At 46.1% G+C, this 25,075-nt stretch overlaps 1 protein-coding gene and 1 pseudogene across 1 annotated transcript in view; both read right to left on the bottom strand.

Moving 5' to 3' along the window:
- The window catches only part of LOC144505328 (cystatin-B-like), a 339,685-nt gene that overhangs the window by 44,836 nt on the left and 269,774 nt on the right, over positions 1–25,075 (bottom strand). The window lies entirely within an intron of this gene.
- Positions 1–25,075, bottom strand: part of LOC144505423 (E3 ubiquitin-protein ligase DTX4-like) — a 120,184-nt pseudogene that overhangs the window by 15,536 nt on the left and 79,573 nt on the right.

The raw sequence follows: 25,075 nt of genomic DNA on the forward strand, positions 1-25,075 counted from the left end.
ACGACACAAAATTGGCAGGACTTGCAGATAGTGAGGAGCATTGTCAGAAGCTACAGAAGGATATAAATAGGCTGGAAATTTGGGCAAAGAAATGGCAGATGGAGTTCAATCCTGATCAATGCGAAGTGATGCATTTTGGTAGAAATAATGTCGGGAGGAGCTATACGATAAATGGCAGAACCATAAAGGGAGTAGATACGCAGAGGGACCTGGGTGTGCTGGTCCACAGATCCTTGAAGGTGACGTCACAGGTGGAGAAGGTGGTGAAGAAGGCAATATGGCATGCTTGCCTTTATAGGACGGGGCATAGAGTATAAAAGTTGGGGTCTGATGTTGCAGATGTATAGAATGTTTGTTCGGCCGCATTTGGAATACTGCGTCCAGTTCTGGTCGCCACACTACCAGAAGGACGTGGAGGCTTTGGAGAGAGTACAGAGGAGGTTTACCAGGATGTTGCCTGGTATGGAGGGGCTTAGTTATGAGGAGAGATTGGGTAAACTGGGGTTGTTCTCACTGGAAAGACGGAGGATGAGGGGAGACTTAATAGAGGTGTATAAAATTATGAAAGGCATAGGTAGGGTGAACGGTGGGAAGCTTTTCCCCAGGTCGGTGGTGACGTTCACGAGGGGTCATAGGTTCAAGGTGAAGGGGGGGAGGTTTAACACAGATATCAGAAGGACATATTTTACACAGAGGGTGGTGGGGGCCTGGAATGCGCTGCCAGGCAAGGTGGTGGAGGCAGACACACTGGGAACGTTTAAGACTTATCTAGATAGCCATATGAACGGAGTGGGAATGGAGGGATACAAAAGAATGGTCTAGTTTGGACCAGGGAGCGGCGCGGGCTTGGAGGGCCGAAGGGCCTGTTCCTGTGCTGTATTGTTCTTTGTTCTTTGTTCTTTGGTTGTGGGATATATCAGCATTATAGTCAGGGGGTGTGTAATATATCAGTGCTACAGTGAGGGGGTGTGTGATATATCAGTGTAATGGTGAGGGGGTGTGGGATATATCAGTGTTATAGTGAGGGTTGTGGGATATATCAGTGTGATAGTGAGGGGTGTGGAATATATCAGAGTGTTACAGTGAGGAGGTGTGGGATATATCAGTGTAACATTGAGGGGGTGTGGGATAGATCAGAGAATGTTACAGTGAGGGTCGTGGAATGTATCAGTTTAACAGTGAGGGTTGTGGGATATATCAGTGGAACAGTGAGGGTGTGTGGGATATATCAGTGTAACGGTGAGGGGATGTGGGAAATATCAATGTTATAGTCAGGCGGTGTGGTATACATCAGTGTTATAGTGAGTGGTGTGGAATATATCAGTGTAACATTGAGGGGGTATGGGATCTATCAGTGTAACAGTGCGGTTGTAGGGTATATCAGTGTTATAGTAAGGCGGTGTGGGATATATCAGTGTTATAGTGAGGGGTTTGGAATATATCAGTGTTATAGTGAGGGGGTGTGGGATATATTAGTGTAACGGTGAGGGTTGTGGGATATATCAGCGTTATAGTCAGGGGGTGTGTGATATATCATTGCTACAGTGAGGGGGTGTGGAATATATCAGTGTTATTGTGAGGGGGTGTGTGATATATCAGTGTAACAGTGAGGGGGTGTGTGATAAATCAGTGTAACAGTGAGGGTTGTGGCATATATCAGTGTTATAGTCGGGGATGTGGGATATATCAGTGTTATAGTCAGGGGGTGTGGGATATATCAGTGTTACAGTAAGGGGTTGTGGGATATATCAGTGTTACAGTGATGGGGTGTGGGACATATCAGTGTAACAGTGTGGGTTGTAGGAGATCTCAGTGTGAAAGTGAGGGGGTGTGGGATATATCAGTGTTATAGTAAGGGTTGTGGGATATATCAGTGTTCTAGTCAGGTGGTCTGGGATATATCAGTTTATAGTGAGGGGTGTGAAATATATCAGAGTGTTACAGTGAGGAGGTGTGGGATATATCAGTGTAACATTGAGGGGGTGTGGGATAGATCAGAGAATGATACAATGAGGGTTGTGGGATATATCAGTGTGATGGTGAGGTTTCTGGGATATATCAGTGTGAGAGTCAGGAGGTGTGAGATTATATCAGTGATATAATCAAGGGGTGTGGGATATATCAGTGTAACGGTGAGGGATGTAGGATATATCAGTGTAACAGTGAGGGTTGTGGGATATATCAGTGTTATAGTGAGGAGGTGTGGGATATATCAGTGTAACACTGAGGGTTGTGGGATATATCAGAGTGATGGTGAGGGTTGTGGGATATACCAGTATTATTGTCAGGGGGTGTGGGATATCTCAGTGTTACAGTCAGGGGGTGTGGGATATATCAGTGTTATTGTCAGGGGTGTGGGACATATCAGTGTAACGGTGAGGGTTGCGGGACATATCAGTGATGTAGTCAGGCGATGTGGGATATATCAGTGTCATCGTGAGAGCTGTGGAATATATCAGCATGTTCCAGTGAAGAGATGTGAGATATATCAGTGTAAGATTGAGGGGGTGTGCAACCTTTCAGAGAAGGTTACAGTGAGGGTTGAGGAATATATCACTGTTACAGTGAGGGGGTGTGGGATATATCAGTGTAACAGTGAGGGTTGTGGGATATATCAGTGTCAGAATGAGGGGGTGTGGGATATATCAGTGTAACGGTGAGGGGATGTAGGATATATCAGTGTAACAGTGAGGGGTGTGGGATATATCAGTGTTATAGTGAGGGGGTGTGGGATATATCAGTGATATAGTCAGGGGGTGTGGGATATATCAGTGTTATAGTGAGGTCTGTGGAATATATCAGAGTGTTACAGTGAGGAGGTGTGGGATATATCAGTGTAACATTGAGGGTTGTGGGATATATCAGTGTGATGGTGAGGGTTGTGGGATATACAAGTGTTATTGTCGGGGGTGTGGGATATATCAGGGTTACAGAGAGGGGTTGTGGGATATATCCGTGTGATGGTGAGGGTTGTGCGATATATCAGTGTTATTGTCAGGGGGTGTGGGATATATCAGGGTTACAGAGAGGGGTTGTGGGCTGTATCAGTGTTATAGTCAGGGGGTGTGGGATATCTCAGTGTTACAGTCAGGGGTGTGGGCTATATCAGTGTAACAGTGAGGGTTGTCGGATACATCAGTGTTATAGTCAGACTGTGTGGGATATATCAGTGTTATCGTGAGGGTGTGGAATATATCAGCATGTTCCAGTGAAGAGATGTGGGATATATCAGTGTAAGATTCAGGGGGTGTGCAATCTTTCCGAGAAGGTTACAGTGAGGGTTGAGGAATATATCACTGTTACAGTGAGGGATGTGGCATATATCAGTGTAACGGTGAGGGGATGTAGGATATATCAGTGTTATAGTGAGGGGGTGTGGGATATATCAGTGTAACGGTGAGGGGATGTAGGATATATCAGTGTAACAGTGAGGGTTGTGGGATATATCAGTGTAACATTGAGGGTGTGGGATATATCAGTGTAACATTGAGGGTGTGGGATATCTCACTGAATGTGAGATATCCCACGGTGAGAGAGAGAGCGCGGACTGTGAGTAAATTCTGGGTTTTTTTTTTGTCTAATTTTCGGGAGGTTTTTTGTAATTAACGGAAACCGGAAGGCCGCATCGCGAAGCCTGCCGGTAGCTGTAGTTTTTTTTTTCTCTCACTTACCTTATAAGTACTCGCCTCGGGGTATCGGCCTCAGTGTTCCTCTGGGAGCGGACCTGCGGGGTGGAGACTGTGAGCGGTGAGAGAGAGAGCGCGGACTGTGAGTAAATTCTGGGGTTTTTTTTGTCTAATTTTCGGGAGGTTTTTTGTAATTAACGGAAACCGGAAGGCCGCATCGCGAAGCCTGCCGGTAGCTGTAGTTTTTTTTTTTCTCTCGGGCCCCTAGCCCTATAAATTGGTGCAGAGGAGATACCCGATCCTCTACACTGGTAGAGGATCCCACCCTTCCATCCTCCTCTAACCTAATTATAAGTGTGGGGAAGTTTTTTGTTTTCTTTTTTTCTTGCTGGTAATGGCTTCAGGGATGGCAGTTCAGGCAGTATGCTGCATCTCCTGTGGGATGTATGTGGTGAGGAAATCCAGTAGTGTTTCAGGAGATTTTAGTTGTAAGAAGTGCATTAGATTGCAGCTTCTGGAGGAGCGTGTAAAGGAGATGGAGGGGGAGTTAGAGGAACTCCGCATAATTCGGGAGGCGGAGGTGGAAGTTGATAGGAGTTATAGAGAAATAGTAACTCCTAGAAATGAGGCTTGGGTCAATGCCAGGAGGAGGGGTAAGAACCAATCGGGAAGACAATCCCCTGGGGCGGTTCCCCTCCATAATAGGTTTTCGGTGCTGGAGGCTACAGTTGAGGAGGAATCAACTGAGCATAGAGAGCAGATCTCTGGGGGTGAGCCGAGTGAGAAAGCTCAGGTGGTTAGGGGCTGTAAAAGACTGGGCCTTGTGATTGGGGACTCCACAATTAAGGGGACAGATAGGAGGGTCGGAACTAAAGGTAGGGACTCAGGGTTGGTGTGTTGCCTACCAGGGGCTGGGGTCCGGGATGTGTCTGACAGGGTATTCAGGACTCTTAGGGGGGAGGGAGATAAACCACAAGTTATTGTACATGTGGGGACACACGACATAGGGAGGATAGGGGAAGGGGATATTAGGCAGGGATTTATGGAGTTGGGGTGGAAACTAAAGGCCAAGACTGACAGAGTGGTTATCTCTGGACTCTTGCCTGTACCACGGGATAGTTTAGAGAGGAATAGGGAGAGGGAAGGTTTGAATTCATGGCTGAGGGGATGGTGCAGGAGGGAGGGGTTCAGGTACTTAAGCAATTGGGGCTCGTACTGGGGAAGGTGTGACCTCTATGAGAAGGATGGTCTACACCTTAATCAGAAGGGGACCAATATCCTGGGGGGTAAATTTGCTAAGGCCATGCAGGGAGGTTTAAACTGATTCGGGGGGGGGGAGGGATCCTGAGTAGTGGGGCTGAAAGTGAGGGATGCATGGATGGGGACTGCAATGCACGGCATTGCAGAGGTGGGGTGGAGCAGGGTTTGAAATGTGTATACTTCAATGCCAGGAGTATTCGCAATAAAGTGGGTGAACTTGCAGCGTGGATCAGTACCTGGGACTTCGATGTTGTGGCTATTTCAGAGACATGGATAGAGCAGGGGCAGGAATGGATGCTGCAGGTCCCGGGGTTCAAATGTTTTAGTCGAAGTAGGGAAGGAGGTAGAAGAGGGGGAGGGGTAGCATTATTGGTCAGAGATTGTATCACAGTGTCAGAGAGGAGGTTTGATGAGGACTTATCTGTTGAGGTAGTATGGGCGGAGATTAGAAATAGGAGAGGAGAGGTCACCCTGTTGGGAGTCTTTTATAGACCTCCTAAAAGTTCTAGAGAGGTTGAGGAAAGGATTGCGGAGTCAATCCTGCTTAGGAGTGAAAGTAATAGGGCAATTGTTATGGGGGATTTTAACTTGACTAATATTGACTGGAATTGTTATAGCTCTAGCTCGTTAGAGGGGTCAGTTTTTGTTCAAAGCGTGCAGGAAGGTTTTTTGACTCAGTATGTAGACAGGCCAACTAGAGGTGAGGCTATATTGGATCTGGTGCTGGGAAATGAGCCAGACCAGGTGCTAGACTTGGAAGTTGGTGTGCATTTTGGTGATAGTGACCACAATTCGGTTACGTTCACCTTAGTGATGGAAAGGGATAGGCATGAACCTCGGGCCAGTGGTTTTAGCTGGGGGAAGGGTAATTATGAGGCTATTAGGAGAGAATTAGGAAACATAGGTTGGACTAGGAGATTACAGGGACTGGGAACGTCCGACATGTGGAGTTTTTTCAAGGAGCAGCTACTGCGAGTCTGTGATAGGTATGTCCCTGTCAGGCAAGGAGGAATTGGTAGGGCTAGGGAACCGTGGTGCACCAAAAAAGTTTCTTTGTTGGTTAAAAAGAAAAAGGAGGCTTATGTTCGGATGAGACGTGAGCACTCGGGTAGTGCACTAGAAAGCTTTAGATTGGCTAAGAGGGAGTTGAAGAGCGAGCTTAGAAGGGCTAAAAGGGGACATGAGAAGACTTTGGCGGATAGGGTTAAAGAGAATCCTAAGGCGTTCTATAGGTATGTCAAGAACACAAGGTTGGTTAGGGCAAGTTTAGGGCCAGTTATAGATGGCAGAGGGAAGTTATGTGTGGAACCGGAGGAGATTGGTGAAGCATTGAACCAATATTTCTCTTCGGTGTTCACGCAAGGGGACAGGAATATAGCTGAGGAGGACACTGGGTTGCAGGGGAGTAGAATAGACAGTATTACAGTTGATAAGGAGGATGTGCAGGATATTCTGGAGGGTCTGAAAATAGATAAATCCCCTGGTCCGGATGGGATTTATCCAAGGATTCTCTGGGAGGCAAGAGAAGTGATTGCAGAGCCTCTGGCTCTGATCTTCAGGTCGTCGTTGGCCTCTGGTATAGTACCAGAAGATTGGAGGTTAGCGAATGTTGTCCCATTGTTTAAGAAGGGGAACAGAGTCTTCCCCGGGAATTATAGACCGGTGAGTCTCACTTCTGTTGTCGGCAAGATGTTGGAAAAAATTATAAGGGATAGGATTTATAGTTATTTGGAGAGTAATGAATTGATAGGTGATAGTCAGCATGGTTTTGTGGCAGGTAGGTCGTGCCTTACTAACCTTATTGAGTTTTTTGAGAAAGTGACCAAGGAGGTGGATGGGGGCAAGGCAGTGGACGTGGTATATATGGATTTTAGTAAGGCGTTTGATAAGGTTCACCATGGTAGGCTTCTACAGAAAATGCAGATGTATGGGATTGGGGGTGATCTAGGAAATTGGATCAGGAATTGGCTAGCGGATAGGAAACAGAGGGTGGTGGTTGATAGTAAATATTCATCATGGAGTGCGGTTACAAGTGGTGTACCTCAGGGATCTGTTTTGGGGCCACTGCTGTTTGTAATATTTATTAATGATCTGGATGAGGGTATAGTTGGGTGGATTAGCAAATTTGCTGATGACACCAAAGTCGGTGGTGTGGTAGACAGTGAGGAAGGGTGTCGTAGTTTGCAGGAAGACTTAGACAGGTTGCAAAGTTGGGCCGAGAGGTGGCGGATGGAGTTTAATGCGGAGAAGTGTGAGGTAATTCACTTTGGTAGGAATAACAGATGTGTTGAGTATAGGGCTAACGGGAGGACTTTGAATAGTGTGGAGGAGCAGAGGGATCTAGGTGTATGTGTGCATAGATCCCTGAAAGTTGGGAATCAAGTAGATAAGGTTGTTAAGAAGGCATATGGTGTCTTGGCGTTTATTGGTAGGGGGATTGAATTTAGGAGTCGTAGCGTTATGTTGCAACTGTACACAACTCTGGTGCGGCCGCACTTGGAGTACTGTGTGCAGTTCTGGTCCCCACATTACAGGAAGGATGTGGAGGCTTTGGAGAGGGTGCAGAGGAGGTTTACCAGGATGTTGCCTGGTATGGAGGGGAGATCCTATGAGGAGAGGCTGAGGGATTTGGGATTGTTTTCGCTGGAAAGGCGGCGGCTAAGAGGGGATCTTATTGAAACATATAAGATGATTAGAGGTTTAGATAGGGTGGATAGTGATAGCCTTTTTCCTCTGATGGAGAAATCCAGCACGAGGGGGCATGGCTTTAAATTGAGGGGGGGTAGTTATAGAACCGATGTCAGGGGTAGGTTCTTTACCCAGAGGGTGGTGAGGGATTGGAATGCCCTGCCAGCATCAGTAGTAAATGCGCCTAGTTTGGGGGCGTTTAAGAGATCCGTAGATAGGTTCATGGACGAAAAGAAATTGGTTTAGGTTGGAGGGTCACAGTTTTTTTTTTTGGTGCAACATCGTGGGCCGAAGGGCCTGTTCTGCGCTGTAATGTTCTATGTTCTATGTTCTATGTTACAGTGAGAGTTGTGGAATGTATCAGTGTAACAGTGAGGGGGCATGGGATATATCAGTGTAACAGTGAGGGTTGTGGGATGTATCAATGTTGTAGTCAGGGGGGTGTGGGATATATCAGTGTTACAGTGAGTGGTTGTGGACTATATCAGTGTTATAGTTAGGGTGTGTGGGATATATCAGTGTTATAGTCAGGTGGTGTGGGATTAATCAGTGTAACATTGAGGGGGTGTGGGCAAGATCAGAGAATGTTACAGTGAGGGTTGTGAGATATATCAGTGTTATGGTCGGGGATGTGGGCTATATCAGATTAACAGTGAGGGTTGTGCGATATATTAGTGTTATAGTCAGGGGGTGTGGGATATATCAGTGTTATAGTCAGGGGGAGTGGGATATATCAGTGTTACAGTAAGGGGTTGTGGGCTATATCAGTGTAATAGTACGGGTTGTGGGATATATCAGTGTTATAGTCAGGTGGTGTGGAATATATCAGTGTGTTACAGTGAGGAGGTGTGGGATATATGAGTGTTATTGTGAAGGGGTGTGTGATATATCACTGTAATGGTGAGGGGATGTGGGATATATTAGTGTAAATGTGAGGGTTGTGGGACACATCAGTGTTATAGTCAGGCGCTGTGGGATATATCAGTGTTCTAGTGAAGGATGTGGAATATATCCGAATGTTATGGTGAGGAGGTTTGAGACATACCAGTGTAACATTGAGGGGGTGTGGGATAGACCAGAGAATGATACAATGAGGGTTGTGGGACACATCAGTGTGATGGTGAGGTTTCTGGGATATATCAGTGTTATAGTCAGGGGTGTGGAATATATCAGTGTTACAGTAAGGGGGTGTGGGAAATATCAGTGTTATAGTCAGGGGCTGTGGCATATAACAGTGTTATAGTGGGGGAGTGTGGAATATAGCAGTGTAACAGTGAGGGTTGTGGGATATATCAGTGTAACCGTGGGGGATGTGGGATAAATCAGTGTAACAGTGAGGGTTGTGGGATATCGCCGTGTTATAGACCGGCAGTGTGGGATATAACAGTGCTACAGTGAGGAGCTGTGGGATTAATCAGTGTAACATTGAGCGGGTGTGGGATATATCAGTGTTATAGTGAGGGTTGTGGGATATATCAGTGTTATAGTCAGGTGGCGTGGAATATATCAGTGTAACATTGAGCGGGTGTGGAATGGATCAGAGAATGTTACAGTGAGGGTTGAGGAATGTATCAGTGCAACAGTGAGGTTTGTGGGATATATCAGTGCAACAGTGAGGGTGTGTGGGATATATCAGTGTAACGGTAAGGGGATGTGGGAAATATCAATGTTATAGTCAGGCGGTGTGGTATACATCAGTGTTATAGTTAGGGGTGTGGAATATATCACTGTAACATTGAGATGGTATGGGATATATCAGTGTAACAGTGAGGTTGTAGGGTATATCAATGTTATAGTAAGGCGGTGTGGGATATATCAGTGTTATAGTGAGGGGTTTGGAATATATCAGTGTTATAGTGAGGGGGTGTGGGATATATTAGTGTAACGGTGAGGGTTGTGGGATATATCATTGTGACACTGTGGGTTGTGGGACATATCAGTATTATCAGGCGGTGTGAGATATATCAGTGTTATTGTCGGGGGTGTGGGGTATATCAGTGTAACAATGGGGGTTGCGGGTTATATCAGTGTTATAGTGAGGGTGTGTGGGATTTAATCAGTGTAATGGTGAGGGGACGTAGGATATATTGGTGTAACAGTGAGGGCTGTGGGATATATCAGTGTTATAGTCAGGCGGTGTGGGATATCTCAGTGTTTTTGTGAGGGGAGTGGAATACACCAGGGTCTTACAGTAAGGAGGTGTGGGATATATCAGTGTAACATTGAGGGGGTGTGGGATATATCAGAATTTTTCAGTGAGGGTTGTGGAATATATCAGTGTAACAGTGAGGGTTGTGGGATATATCAGTGTGATGGTGAGGGTTGTTGGATATATCAGTGTTATCGTGAGGGGGTGTAGGATATATCAGTGTAAAAGTGAGGGTTGTGGGATATATCAGTGTTATAGTCAAGCGGTGTGGGATATGTCAGTGTTATGATGAGGGTTGTGGGATGTATCAGAGAATTTTACAGTGAGGGTTGTGGATATATCAGCGTTATAGTCAGGCACTGTGGGATATGTCAGTGTTATAGTGAGGGCTGTGGAATATATCAGGATGTTGCAGTGAGGGAGTGTGGGACATATTGGTGTATCGTTGAGGGAGTGTGGGATATATCACTGAATGTTACAGTGAGGGTTGTGGAATATATCAGTGTAACAGTGAGCGTTGTGGGTTATACCACTGTTATAGTCAGGCAGTGTGGGATATATCATTGTTAGAGTGAGGGATGTGGAACATTCAGTGTAACATTGAGGGGGTGTGGGATATATCAATGTAACAGTGAGGGTTGTAGGATATATCAGTGTTATAGTCAGGCGGTGTGTTATATCATTGTTATAGTGAGGGGTGTGGAATATATCAGACTGTTACATTGAGGAGGTGTGGGATTAATCAGTGTAAATCTGAGGGGGTGTGGGATATATCAGTGTCACATTGAGGGGGTGTGGGATATAGAGAATGTTACAGTGTGGGTTGTGGAATATATCAGTGTAATTGTGAGGGTTGTGGGATATATCAGTGTTATAGTGAGGGGGTGTGGTTTATATCAGTGTAACGGTGAGGGGATGTAGGATATATCAGTGTAACAGTGAGGTTTGTGGGATATTTCAGTGTTATCGTCAGGCGTTGTGGGATATATCAGTGTTATAGTGAGGAGCGTGGGATATATCAGGGTGTTACAATGAGGAGGTGTGTGATATATTGGATTCAGAACTGGCTTGCCTGCAGAAGGCAGAGAATGGTTGTAGACGGGTCTTTTTCTGAATGGAGGTCGGTCACCATTGGAGTGCCCCAGGGATCTGTTCTGGGACCCTTGCTGTTTGTCATTTTCATAAATGGCCTGGATGAGGAAGTGGAGGGTGGGTTGGTAAGTTTGCTGCTGACACAAAGGTTGGTGGTGTTGTGGATAGGTTGGAGGGATGTCAGAAGCTGCAGCGTGACATAGATAGGTTGCAAGACTGAGCGGAGAAGTGGCAGATGGACTGCAACCCGGATAAATGTGTAGTGGTCCATTTTGGTAGGTCAAATGGTATGAAGGAGTATAATATCAAGGGTAAGACTCTTAGCAGTGTAGAGGATCAGAAGGACCTTGTGGTCCGGGTCTCTAGGACTCTAAAATCGGCGTCGCAGGTAGAGGAGGTGGTTAAGAAGACGTATGGTGTGCTGGCCTTCATCAATTGAGGGATTGAGTTTCGGAGTCGGGAGAGAATGATGCAGCTTGATAAGACCCTCGTCAGACCCCACTTGGAGTACTGTGCTCAGTTCTGGTCGCCTCATTACAGGAGGGATGTAGAAATGATTGAAAGGGGGCAGATAAGATTTACAAGGATGTTGCCTGGATTGGTTGGCATGCCTTATGAGGATAGGCTGAGGGAGCTCAGTCTTTTCTCCTTGGAGAGACGACGGATGAGAGGTGACCTGATAGAGGTGTACAAGATGTTGAGAGGTATAGATCGGGTGGATTCTCGGAGGCTTTTTCCCAGGGCTGAAATGGCTGTGTTGTGGGAAAAATCCACTAGTAGTCAGACTTCGAGATTCAGAAAATACGATTTATTAAACGGAGCTCCGTGGAGACAAGGCACATGTCTGTAGCAAACCTTCTCTCACTAGTATGACGGGAGCGGTTCATTTTTATACCCTTTACACAATGGGTAAACCGGTGATTCGAACATTATCATATCGTTTAAGCAAGTACAAGCAGGTATAGACATTTAACATAATATGAATGGGTACATTTCCTCATGTCTGTATCTGTCAATGGTCAGTTTCGTCTCATTCAGGTGCTAATTGGTTTCCTCGCATTCATATTTTCCCGCTTCCTAAGGTTAATCTAAGCTCTTTGTTTCGGGTTTTCCTTATCTTAAAAGATGTTTTGACCCTTGGCTTGGCTTCCTGAGGTGTTTGTTTGCTATGAGTCACTGTCTGTGATTTGGGAATGGCTTGTCTGTTAGGTTTTGATTTAAAGTGATTTCTGAACAGTGGGAGCCTGTGTCTGCTTTTTTGGCTTCTTTCCCAGTTAACCCTTTATGTGCCAGGCAGCCATTTTAAAGTGTGCTCCCTTGTATTTTTCCCCTTACAGTCCCTCCTTTTGGTCGGATTATAGCTTGAACAATCCCCAGACCAACAATCATACATTCACATATACAGGTCTTCGTTCTTCTCTCCTTCTTTGCTTCTTTCGATGTCTTCATTTCTTCCAGTATCTTCATTTTTTCTGACATCTTCAGGGATCTTCATTAGGGGCTCTTCTTCGATGTACACACTGGCTCCTGGCACAATTCTTGTCAACATTATTTTAAAACAGACTTTAAGGCATCCCACAGTCAGACAACTGACAATTATAATGACAATCCATGTAACAGGTACGACTCCAGGACTCTCCCACCAGCCATGCCAGCCAACTACTTCCTCTCCTGGGTCCCTGTCTAAAGTTATCAAGTTGTTTCCTGATGTCATTGATGACCTGTGCAATATTGTAAGGCTCATCTGTGACATGGGTTATGCATTTGTTGCCTATGATTGCACGTACTCCCCCTTGTTGTGCTAACTGGTAGTCCACTGCGTATTGTGTCTGCTGTGCATTCAATCTTAGTTCAGCCATTTCTTGGTTAACTGCCTCCAATGCTTTTGAAGTGCTGTTTCCCAGGATTGTTAGTCCACAAACAATATGGTCCCTATTCTTTGCTCCAATTACCCCGGCTGACCCCCCTAGAGATAAAGCTCCGAGGAACCCATACCCCAGTGAGGATCCTAGTGTACCCGGGGCTTCCCAGTCAGCACAGAATTCCCTGCTAATAGCCCGGGTTACTATTCTCCTCCGAATGTACCCATTCTGAGGGCATGGAACAGTCAGTGGCCCGATTGTTCCTACCGCAAAACGGTTTGGGAGGTTTGGTGTTTCTGTCATGTAGGTACCATTGAAGAGGAATACATACCCCTTCTTAGCCCGGTAACATTTAGTGTCCCGATTGTGAGTTTGCTCATACTGCCAATTGTTCAGTTTATTTGGCTTCCCGTTTGATTCCACCACTTGGTAAGTATCAAAGGGGTATGTCCATTTGGCTAAGCTTACGTGAGTTCCATTACATTGCCCGCAAATAAGCTGTTTTCCCGCGGTTATATTTAAACATTTCCGTTCGTCACAAATACAAGTAATCTGTCCCTTGTTAATCCGACAATGTTGACGGACACACTGTTTCTGTACACAAGAATCATTCTTGGGGACTAAGGCATAGGCACATCCCCATCCCTGCCCCGTGAAACAAAGCGGATAGCTTGCAGTATCTGGGCAAGCTTTTCCTCCCTCCTGTTGGGACCCCCCGCATGTAGGATTTGTGGGGTTTACAAGTCCCACACATCTCCCCTGCAAACCTCTTTTATATTTGCCAACTTGTCCCTTACAGGGTGTCTCTGATGCATCTACAGTATATAAGTCATGAGGGGTCCACCCAGGGGTGGCTACAAATAGGGCTTCTACAGATTGTGTTAATGGGTAACATACAGTCCGATTCCCGTGTAAATATATGTGAGCTTTGTAAAACAAGTTATCTTCCAGCCCAGTCAGATTTACAGTTGCCACAACGCAAAATAATACAATTACATACGCGATTACATACATATCCGCAACAGTCATAAAACTTAACACTATAATTCAATTTTTTTACAAGTTATTTTATTTATTAACCCGCGCACGCCGGCTCTTGCTTGCAGTCTTTGCCTGTGTTGAGGAAAGCAGTTCTGTTAGTTCATCAATTTAGCTACTTATCTCCTTTGTGTAATTTCAGCTGCGTCCAGTGCTTCCAGACACCTTTCCCTCTTATGTCTATACAGGCACAGGTGTCCCCACTAATTATAATTTCATGTGGCCCATTCCACTTTGGTGCAAACCCTGGTTTGTCGGGTAGTGTTTTCACTAGGACGCGACTTCCCACTGTTGGGACGTCAGGGAGCATTTCCATCTCTCTCTCTGCGTCTTTTATTTCCTGATTATCTCTTACCAATTGGCGCATCCCTTTTAGCTGGGTGCTCAGGTCCAGAACGTATCTCTTGATTTTATCTTTTAGTGGACCGACATCGGTCCCACCTGTTATGATGCTTTCTGGTAATTGCATCACCCGTCCTGTCATTAGCTCATAAGTTAATCCGGTTGTCCGGTTTGTGGTAGCTCTTAATTTCTTTAAACGAGTGGGCAATACCTCTGTCCACCTTCTCCCTGATGTTCGTATGGCGTTAGTTAGTGCATTATACATTTTAACTCTATATCCCCCTTCCATAGAAAGCTTAGTGTGAATTAAATAACACTTTGTACTGGCCTTTTTTGGCTGCAATTGGACATCCATTCATTTGTATGTAATCTTAGCAAAAGACATCGCTTTCCCCATTAAAATCACATGCCATACAGTTCCGATCTTTATATGATGTACTCCTACATTATCTCTAATTTGATCATTTGTTTGCGTGCAAGCGCCGCACCACAGTACTTCACAAAATAATTATGTCTTTATCAATACACAATATATAGTATATGAATATATCATACAAAGTTGGTTAAGGCTTTTCAGGATTTGATGTTATTCTTGTGTCTATATGGCAGTGCTATACTGTATAATATCAATAATCAAGCGGCAGTTGTATCATACCACTTTACACATCGTAACCGTGATATCCAAACCCTTTTAATTCAAGCCGTTTCTATTTTTAAACTGAGCTCCAGATCAAAACCCCCGCACTCTAGGAAAAGTAACAGGCGCCGAATCAAAATCAAAGTAGGTACAATACATACCAGTTATTTGATTAGGAACATTTTGGTTTCTTAACTGGCTAGATTTTAAGCTTTGCAGTGTTTTTATATTTGGCAAACCTTGAACAATAAATGGCACATGAAATTCTGACGGCAGTATATAATTTTAACCAGTTCAGAATACTAAACTATCTGATGTTCGTAAATCACGATATTCTGCGATTAATACTGTATTTCACTGACTTGATATACTTTAAACTGACTCATAGACAATATATTTACCTCAGTCTTTTGTTCCTGCTTTTCTACCTTTCTACAAAATTACTTATTTTCTTCTCTTAACTCCTCAACTAACTCTTATAATTTCTACTTCAAGATAAATTTCTACTTCTGCTTCCTTCCAAGATTTAAATTCTTTCTTAACATTAAAGCAAACAACAACAAAACATCCACGCAACCACTTTGTTTACACATACACACACACACATGGAAGCTTCCAAAGGTCATTCCACAGCACATCCTTTTTCATTCATACTTATCATTTCAAACTGGGATGAATGTAAAACATTCAAAGAGAATACAGAACATTGATTAAGACAGTCGCTTTTATTCTTCTTTCTTCCAAACTGTAATTAACTCAAAACAGAAGTAAATTCAAGAAATCTTATCACTTTAATCTTTAACAGTTTTAACACTCTCCCAGCCCCCTGAGGCTAAACCAAGGTGCAATGCACTGCACCCACTGCCTGGAGCAAACATTCCACAGGAACAAACAGGCTTCTGCAGATTGTGTTCACATTATTCCTATTTTCTTCGTTCTGTTTCTTTTTTTTTTTATCTATCCACTTTCTCTGCTGCTCTAAGGTTTGAGAAGTATCCCAGCCATCCTTTTGCATTCTCTTTATTAACTCCTTCCTGTCTGTCATGTAGATTTCAATCAGGGAACCTGCAGATCCCCTTTTAACTTCACTATCTGCCATTTCGCAGATTTCACTAACCCCGGCCACGATTATTCTTTACTAAAGTGTGCTAACTACCATAGGGACTTCACTACCCCCGGCCACTATTACTACTCTTTAGCAAAGTGTGCTCTCTCCCGTCGGGGCTTCACTACCTCCGGCCACTATTGCTATTCTCACATCGTGTTTCACTGTCGTTCCAGGGTTTCAAGTTATACTCACGGCTTCCACGATTACCACTTCGACAATGTGCTTCTCCACCGGATTTCGGTTTAGGTCAGAGTTGATCAAACTCCTGTTCCGCCCCGCTTTTCACAACATTGACAGTACAGTTCTCAACTTCTCAATACTTTCATGCAATCAGATGGCAACTCTGCGTCCGTTCGCCACTACAGAGGGTGATGTTAAACCGACTTCTGCCCTTTTGTGCTTCACAATCCTTTAGTGCCCTTGGTGTCTCTCACTCACTTCAATTCCTGACCTTCACGTGGCAGATTTCTGCTCTTAATAGCCAGTCTAAGGCAGAGGTTTTGAGACAGGCACTACCTTGTCCTTTTGTCGATCAGCACAAATTACAGTTACTTATTACTATCAGCAGTTAGTACTTATCACTATAACAAAATACTATCACAAATACACAGTACAAATATTTCCCCTTATAAACTGTATGTTCCGATCCAGTCCGACTCTCACAGATTCCGCGATCTCTACCCCGGTTGTGACCGTGGCCAATCGGTCTCACCAGTAATAGGATCCTTGCCGACTATGCCATTTGTTGTGGGAAAAATCTACTAGTAGTCAGACTTCGAGATTCAGAAAATACGATTTATTAAACGGAGCTCCGTGGAGACAAGGCACACGTCTGTAGCAAACCTTCTCTCAGTTGTATGTCGGGAGCAGTTCATTTTTATACCCTTTACACAATAGGTAAACCAGTGATTCGAACATTATCACATCGTTTAAGTGAGTACAAGCCGGTATAGACATTTAACATTTTATGAATGGGTACATCCCTTCATGTTTAAGCAAGTACAAGCAGGTATAGACATTTAACATAATATGAATGGGTACATTTCCTCATGTCAATAGTTAGTTTCGTCTCATTCAGGTGCTAATTGGTTTCCTCGCATTCATATTTTCCTGCTTCCTAAGGTTAATCTAAGCTCTTTGTTTCGGGGTTTCCTTATCTTAAAAGATGTTTTGACCCTTGGCTTGGCTTCCTGAGGTGTTTGTTTGCTATGAGTCACAGTCTGATTTGGGAATGGCTTGTCTGTTAGGTTTTGACTTAACGTGATTTCTGAACAGTGGGAGCCTGTGTCTGCTTTTTTGGCTTCTTTCCCAGTTAACCCTTTATGTGCCAGGCAGCCATTTTAAAGTGTGCTCCCTTGTATTTTTCCCCTTACAGCTGCTACGAGAAGACACAGGTTTAGGGTGTTGGGGAGTAGGTACAGAGGAGGTGTCAGGGGTAAGTTTTTCACTCAGAGGGTGGTGGGCGAGTGGAATCGGCAGCCGTCAGTGGTGGTGGAGGCAAACTCGATAGGGTCTTTTAAGAGTCTTCTGGATGAGTACATGGGACTTAATAGGATTGAGGGTTATCGGTAAGCCTATATACAAGCGTAGGTAGGTAGGGACATGACCGGCGCAACTTGTGGGCCAAAGGGCCTGTTTGCGCTGTATTTTTTCTATGTTCTATGGTCTATATCAGTGTATATCAGGGGTATAGGATATATCAGAGAATGTTACAGTGAGGGTTGTGGAATGTATGAGTGTAACAGTGAGGGCTGTGGGATATATCAGTGTAATAGTGAGGGAATGTAGGATATATTAGTGTAACAGTGAGCATTGTGGGATATATCAGTGTTATAGTGAGGAGGTGTGGGATATACCAGTGTAACATTGAGGGGGTATGCGATATATCAGAGAATGTTACAGTTAGGGTTGTGGAATATATCAGTGTAACGGTGAGGGTTGTGGGATATATCAGTGTTATCGTCAGGCGCTGTGGGATATATCAGTGTTATAGTGAAGGGTGTGGAATATGTCAGAGTGTTACAGTGAGGAGGTTTTCGATACACCAGTGTAACATTGAGAGGGTGTGGGTTAAATCAGTGAATGTTACAGTGAGGGTTGTGGAATATACCAGTGTAACAGTGAGGGGTGTGGAATGTGTCAGTGTAACGGTGAGGGGATGTGGGATATATAAGTGTTATAGTCAGGGGGTGTGGAATATATCAGTGTTCCAGTGAGTGTTGTGGGATATATCAGTGTAAGAGTGAGGTGGTGTGGGATATATCAGTGTTATAGTGAGGGGTGTGGAATATATCAGGGTGTTACAGTGAGGAAGTGTGGGAGATATCAGTGTAACATTGAGGGGGTGTGGGATATATCAGAGAATGTTACAGTGAGGGTTCTGGGATATCTCAGTTTAACAGTGAGGGTTGTGGGATATATCAGTGTAACAGTGAGGGTTGTGGGATATATCAGTGTAACAGTGAGGGTTGTGGGATATATCAGTGTAACAGTGAGGGTTCTGGGATATCTCAGTTTAACAGTGAGGGTTGTGGGATATATCAGTGTAACAGTGAGGGTTGTGGGATATATCAGTGTAACAGTGAGGGGTGTGGGATATATCGGTGTAACGGTGAGGGGATGTAAGATATATTAGTTTAACAGTGAGGGTTGTGGGACATATCAGTGTAATAGTCAGGGGGTGTGGGATATATCAGTGTTATAGTCAGGGGGTGTGGGATATATCAGTGTTATACTCAGGGGGTGTGGGATATATCAGTGTTATAGTCAGGGGGTGTGGGATATATCAGTGTTATAGTCAGGGGGTGTGGGATATATCAGTGTCATAGTCAGGGGGTGTGGGATATATCAGTGTTATACTCGGGGTGTGGGATATATCAGTGTTATAGTCAGGGGGTGTGGGATATATCAGTGTTATAGTCAGGGGGTGTGGGATATATCAGTGTTATAGTCAGGGGGTGTGGGATATATCAGTGTTACAGTGAGGGGGTGTGAAATATATCAGTGTAACAGTGAGGGGGTGTGAAATATATCAGTGTAACAGTGAGGGGGTGTGGAATATATCAGTATAACAGTGAGTGTTGTGGGATATATCAGTGTAATAGTCAGGGGGTGTGGAATATATCAGTGTTACATTGAACGGGTGTGAACTTTATCAGTGTAACAGTGAGGGTTGTGGGATATATCAGTGTTATAGTCAGGGGGTGTGGGATATATCAGTGTTATAGTCAGGGGGTGTGGGATATATCAGTGTTATAGTCGGGGGGTGTGGGATATATCAGTGTTATAGTCAGGGGGTGTGGGATATATCAGTGTTGTAGTCAGGGGGTGTGGGATATATAAGTGTAACGGTGAGGGGGTGTGGGATATATCAGTGTTATAGTCAGGGGGTGTGGGATATATCAATGTGATAGTCAGGGGGTGTGGGATATATCAGTGTTACAGTCAGGGTGTGTGGGATATATCAGTGTAACAGTGAGGTGGTGTGGGAAAATTCAGTGTAACGGTGAGGGTGTGGGCTATATCAGTGTTGTAGTGAGGGCATGTGGGATATATCAGTGTAACAGTGAGGTGGTGTGGGAAAATTCAGTGTAACGGTGAGGGTGTGGGCTATATCAGTGTTGTAGTGAGGGCATGTGGGATATATCAGTGTAACACTGAGGGTTGTGGGATATATCAGTGTAATGGTGAGGGGATGTGGGATATATCAGTGTTACAGTGAGAGGATGTGGGATATATCAGAGTGGGGAATTATTTTTTGATGGTGTTGTGGAGTGTACACAATACAGTGTTACATCTTGGGTGCTACAACGAAGATCTGCAGTAGAACACGTACCTGGATTCCAGGTGGAATGTTGCAGATGATGCGAATGGTCTTAGAGTCGGGATATCCGGGAAGTGAATGAGGAATGGTGTGATATTCCATTTTCCCTCTAGGCTGAGTCCCAGTCTTCTCTCCATATATTGTCATACAGGTGGGACACTGCAGGCTTCCTACAGGGAAAGAGTTAACAATGAGGGACTGGAACAGGCTACGGTATTACCGAGGGAGCTTTACTCTGCTTCTATCCCCGTGCTGTACCTGTCCTGGGAGTGTTTGATGGGGACAGTGTTGAGGGAGGTTTACTCTGTATCTAACCTCGTACTGTACCTGCCCTTGGGAGTGTTTGATGCTGACACTGGGTATAAAGTGGAGATATGAGTCCGGGAAGGGGTTTCTTACCTTATTTCCATTATTGTACATGGCGAACTAGACAGAGCACATGGAAACTGTGTCCACATTTGGATAGTTTTCCCACTAACTCGGGTTTGACGATCGGTTGGATGAGAGTCTCCTTATAACCCGAGGGAACCGTCAAATTTTCCATACAGATCGTGCAGTCCTGGGCAGAGGGAGAAACAAAATCATGCACCTTGTTAACCCTTTAATGAGGGGACACTGTACCCTGAACACCGAGCAGAGACACTGCAGAGACACAAGCGTGCACACAGATGGCACACAGCAGGAATACAGGAGAAAAGCAGGAATATCATCTGGGGAGCTATCGACTCTGCCACCGTTTCAGCCGACACATTCTGTTACTCCATCGGCTCGGTGAGATGGGGCCTGGGTGGTAAAGGAATCCACAACTGGCAAGAGCCAGACATTCAATTTCCCTTTCCCTTTCAGAAACCTTGCATTGTTCACCAAGCCCACTATGTCTGCTGGGCTGCAGTAGCCATGATGTGGAGATGCCGGCGTTGGACTGGGGTAAACACAGTAAGAAGTCTCACAACACCAGGTTAAAGTCCAACAGGTTTATTTGTTAGCAAATGCCACTAGCTTTCGGAGCGCTGCTCCTTCGACAGGTAAGTGGGAGTTCTGTTCACAAACAGGGCATATAAAGACATAAACTCAATTTACAAAATAATGGTTGGAATATGAGTCTTTAAAAGTAATCAAGTCTGAAACGGACAGAGAATGTGAATGGAGAGAGCGTTAATCACAGGTTAAAGAGATGTGTATTGTCTCCAGACAGGACAGTTAGTGAGATTTTGCAAGCCCAGGCAAGTTGTGGCGGTTACAGATAGTGTGACATGAACCCAAGATCCCGGTTGAGGCCGTCCTCTTGTGTGCAGAACTTGGCTATCAGTTTCTGCTCAGTGACTCTGCGCTGTCGTGTGTCGCGAAGGCCGCCTTGGAGAACGCCGAATATCAGAGGCCGAATGCCCGTGACCGCTGAAGTGTTCCCCAACAGGAAGAGAACAGTCTTGCCTGGTGATTGTTGAGCGGTGTTCATTCATCCGTTGTCATAGCGTCTGCATGGTCTCCCCAATGTACCATGCCTTGGGACATCCTTCCCTGCAGCGTATCAGGTAGACAACGTTGGCCGAGTTGCAAGAGTATGTACCATGTACCTGGTGGATGGTGTTCTCACGTGAGATGATGGCATCCGTGTCAATGATCCGGCACATCTTGCAGAGGTTGCTGTGGCAGGGTTGTGTGGTGTCGTGGTCACTGTTCTCCTGAAGGCTGGGTAGTTTGCTGCAGACAATGGTCTGTTTGAGGTTGTGCAGTTGTTTGAAGGCAGAAAGTGGGGGTATGTGGATGGCCTTGGCGAGATGTTTGTCTTCATCAATGACATGTTGAAGGCTCCGGAGAAGATGTCGTAGCTTCTCCGCTCCGGGGAAGTACTGGACGATGAAGGGTCCTCTGTCCATCGTGTCCCGTGTTTGTCTTCTGAGGAGGTCAGTGCGGTTTTTCACTGTGGCGTGTCGGAACTGTCGATTGATGAGTCGAGCACCATATTCTGTTCTTATGAGTGCATCTTTCAGCGTCTGGAGGTGTCTGTTGCGATCCTCCTCATCTGAGCAGATCCTGTGTATACGGAGGGCTTGTCCATAGGGGATGGCTTCTTTAACGTGTCTCGGGTGGCAGCTGGAGAAATGGAGCATCATGTGGTTATCTGTGGGCTTGTGGGATAGTGAAGTGCTGAGGTGACTGTCCTTGATGGAGATGCGTGTGTCCAAGAATGCAACCGATTCCGGAGAGTAGTTCATGGTGAGTCTGATGGTGGGATGGAACTTGTTGATGTCATCATATAGTTGTTTCAGTGATTGTTCACCTTGAGTCCAAAGGACGAAATGTCCAGTTCTTCATCCAGACACACGGAACAGCCATGGGAACCAAATTCGCACCTCGTATGCCAACACCTTCATGCACAAGTTGGAACAAGACCTCTTCACCGCGCAGGACCTTCAACCGATGCTATACACGAGTTACATCGATGACATTTTCTTCCTTTGGAGTCATGGTGAGCAATCACTGAAACAACTATATGACGAGGGTCAACAACTCCGTCAGCACTGACCCTCTGACAGTGCGGCACTCCCTCAGCACTGACCCTCTGACAGTGCGGCACTCCCTCAGCACTGACCCTCTGACAGTGCGGCACTCCCTCAGCACTGACCCACTGACAGTGCGGCACTCCCTCAGCACTGACCCTCTGACAGTGCGGCACTCCCTCAGCACTGACCCTCTGACAGTGCGGCACTCCCTCAGCACTGACCCTCTGACAGTGCGACACTCCCTCAGCACTGACCCTCTGACAGTGCGGCACTCCCTCAGCACTGACCCTCTGACAGTGCGGCACTCCCTCAGCACTGACCCTCTGACAGTGCGGCACTCCCTCAGCACTGACCCTCTGACAGTGCGGCACTCCCTCAGCACTGACCCTCTGACAGTGCGGCACTCCCTCAGCACTGACCCTCTGACAGTGCGGCACTCCCTCAGCACTGACCCTCTGACAGTGCGGCACTCCCTCAGCACTGACCCTCTGACAGTGCGGCACTCCCTCAGCACTGACCCTCTGACAGTGCGGCACTCCCTCAGCATTGACCCTCTGACAGTGCGGCACTCCCTCAGCACTGACCCTCTGACAGTGCGGCACTCCCTCAGCACTGACCCTCTGACAGTGCGGCACTCCCTCAGCACTGACCCTCTGACAGTGCGGCACTCCCTCAGCACTGACCCTCTGACAGTGCGGCACTCCCTCAGCACTGACCCTCTGACAGTGCGTCAATCCCTCAATACTAAACCACTGACAGTGCAGCTTTCCGACAGCACTCACACTCTGACAGTGAAGCACCCCATCAGTACTAACTTTCACACTGTGCAGCGCTAATTCAATATTGACAATCCGATATTGGACACACCCATTGTTCTGACATTCTGACAGTGCGTCACTCCCTCAGTACTGACCCTCTGACAGTGCGGCACTCCCACTGCACTGACCCTCTGACAATTCAGGGTTCGCTCTGTACTGACCTTCTGACAGTGCGGCACTCCCTCAGCACTAACCCTCTGATGGTGCGGAACTCCCTATACACTGACCCTGTGACAGTGCGGCACTCCTTCAGTACTGACCATCTGACAGTGCAGCACTCCCTCAGCAGTGACCCTCTGACAGTGCAGCACTCCCTCAGCAGTGACCCTCTGACAGTGCAGCATTCCCTCAGCACTGACCCTCTGACAGTGCAGCATTCCCTCAGCACAGACCCTCTGACAGTGCGGCACTCCCTCAGCACTGACCATCTGACAGTGCAGCACTCCCTCAGCACTGACCCTCTGACAGTGCAGCATTCCCTCAGCACTGACCCTCTGACAGTGCGGAACTCCCTCAGCACTGACCCTCTGACAGTGTGTCAATCCGTCAATACTAAATCGCTGACAGTGCAGCTTTCCTTCAGCACTCACACTCTGACAGTGAAGCACCCCATCAGTACAAACTCTCTCACTGTGCAGCGCTAACACAATATTGACAATCCGATATTGGACACACCCATTGTTCTGACCGTCTGACAGTGCAGCACTCCCTCAGCACTGACCGTCTGACAGTGCAGCACTCCCTCAGTACTGACCGTCTGACAGTGCAGCACTCACTCAGTATTGACTATCTGACAGTGCGGGACTCCCACTGTACTAACCCTCTGACAGTGCGGCACTCCCTCAGTACTGACCATCTGACAGTGCAGCACTCCCTCAGCACTGACCGTCTGACAGTGCAGCACTCCCTCAGTACTGACCGTCTGACAGTGCAGCACTCCCTCAGTACTGACCCTCTGACAGTGCAACACTCCCTCAGTACTGACCCTCTGACAGTGCGGCACTCCCTCAGTTCTGACCCTCTGACAGTGCGGCACCCCCTCAGCACTGACCCTCTGGCAGTGCGGCACTCCCTCCGCACTGACCCTCTGACAGTGCAGCGCTCGTTAAAAAGGATTCAGAATGCGGATCACCTGACAGGAAACAATTGGGAAGAATATGGGAAATGATTTGATTCAGTGACTTGCTGCGATTCTCAAATAAGATTCAACATTATCTTTCCAAAGGGAATTGTGTACAATCGAGAAGGAAAACATTTCGAAGGACATATGGATAGAGAAAAGGGATTGTGAGTAATGGTATGGACATTGCACACAACCAGCACAGCTACAAAGGACTGAATGGCCGAGTGAGTGAATGTCATTCGCTGCAGCACCCTTCCCTGGAATACCTTGTTTACTAAAAGTCAACTGTAATCATAGAAACCCGACAGTGCAGAAGGAGGCCATTCGGCCCATCGAGTCTGCACCGACCACAATCCCACCCCACATACTTACCCACTAATCCCTCTAACCTACGCATCCCAGGACAATTTTTAACCTGGCCAATCAGCCTAACCCGCACATCTTTGGACTGTGGGAGGAAACCGGAGCACCCGGAGGAAACCCACGCAGACACGAGGAGAATATGCAAACTCCACACAGACAGTGACCCGAGCATCAAACCCGGGACCCTGGAGCTGTGAAGCAGCAGTGCTAACCACTGTGCTACCGTGATTGATTCACGATAAGGCCGTCATCATTCACATCGAGATCTGTGCATGTTTGTGTGAAAACATCATTGTTCTGCCTTGCATGGGGAATATACATTGTAATCATCTGATTCTCAGAAACAAACATTCCTCAGCCACATTCCATTTGAAGGGAGCACTTTGGGCAGTGTTATTGATTGAAGTCAGAGAAAGATCAGCTAATAAATGAAATGTTAAACTGAGAATGCTGTTTGCTCTCTTACATCGTTGTTAAAGGCACTTCGCCTATTATTTTCACGTTGTGTGTTTCACTCGCTCCCTCCGAGTTTGACTGAGAAGGTTTTGGGTTTCATATCCTTTCTGGAGCTGGTCCCATCAACTGCCCAAGAGAACATCAGCTCAGAATATACTGTGTTCCTTCCCTACTAACCTTCCGACA

This window comes from Mustelus asterias, chromosome 16, assembly GCF_964213995.1.
Source record: "Mustelus asterias chromosome 16, sMusAst1.hap1.1, whole genome shotgun sequence".
Taxonomy (NCBI): domain Eukaryota; kingdom Metazoa; phylum Chordata; class Chondrichthyes; order Carcharhiniformes; family Triakidae; genus Mustelus; species Mustelus asterias.